We start from the raw sequence: 868 nt of genomic DNA on the forward strand, positions 1-868 counted from the left end.
TCTCTGGGTGTCTGGGGTGGTCTCTCAGGAGTGGTCCCAGGAGTGCTATGCCCCACTTGTGCATTGTGGCACCGAGCAGAGCTCACTTCTGGCATGGCCTGACACCCACAGGCCTGTGCTGAGCCAGACTGGGGGTTATCTCAGGTTAGTGCCCTGTCCAGGCTCCATAGCACCTGTCTGGTGGTTGTCTCCTCCCCTGACCCACCCTAGTGGCCCCTTGTGAGGCACCTCAGGCTCATTCCTGTCTTGGGCTCACTCCAGCCTGGGCCCTGTGGTCCCAGGCGGGTTCTTCTAGTCTCTGGCTTGCTCCCCATCCTGGCAGTCCATCCAGGCCTGCACAGAGCCAGACAGGTGTTAGCCTCCAGTGGGTTCCCTGATGCCTGACTAGTGGTCACCTCAGGCTCACTTTTTTCAGAGAATGTTGAGCTACTGATCCTTCAAACGTCCAGAGGTCAGAACACTGAGCGTAGACATAGCCTCTCCTCTCTGCCACCTCCAGATTCACGCCTGACACAGCAGCCACACAATGCCTCCGGGGCACTCTTTCTTTTTTAACATTTTAAAATTATTATCATTTATTACAGTTTATTCAATTTGTATTCCAGCTGTGGCCCCCTCCCTCCATCCCTCATCTCCTCCCATGCCCCTCCCCTAGTCCACTGATAGGGGAGGTCCTTCTCCCCTTCCATCTGACCCTAGCCTATCAGGTCTCATCAGGATTGGCTGCATTGTCTTCCTCTGAGGCCTGGTAAGGCTATTCCCCACCCCACACCCCCCGGAGGGGGGTTGATCAGAGAGCCTGCCACTGAGGTCATGCCAGAGAAAGCCTCTAGGGGCATTCTTAGAGACGCCAGGTCCTAGTATCGGT

The 868-nt window shown here is 56.0% G+C and overlaps 1 pseudogene; it reads right to left on the bottom strand.

Moving 5' to 3' along the window:
* Window positions 1-417: 417 nt before the first annotated feature.
* On the bottom strand, window positions 418-542 carry LOC129666261 (small nucleolar RNA SNORA17; annotated as a pseudogene).
* Between the last annotated feature and the right edge of the window lie 326 nt (window positions 543-868).

This window comes from Psammomys obesus, unplaced genomic scaffold (assembly GCF_907164565.1).
Source record: "Psammomys obesus unplaced genomic scaffold, mPsaObe1.curated_primary_1811, whole genome shotgun sequence".
Classification (NCBI taxonomy): Eukaryota; Metazoa; Chordata; class Mammalia; order Rodentia; family Muridae; genus Psammomys; species Psammomys obesus.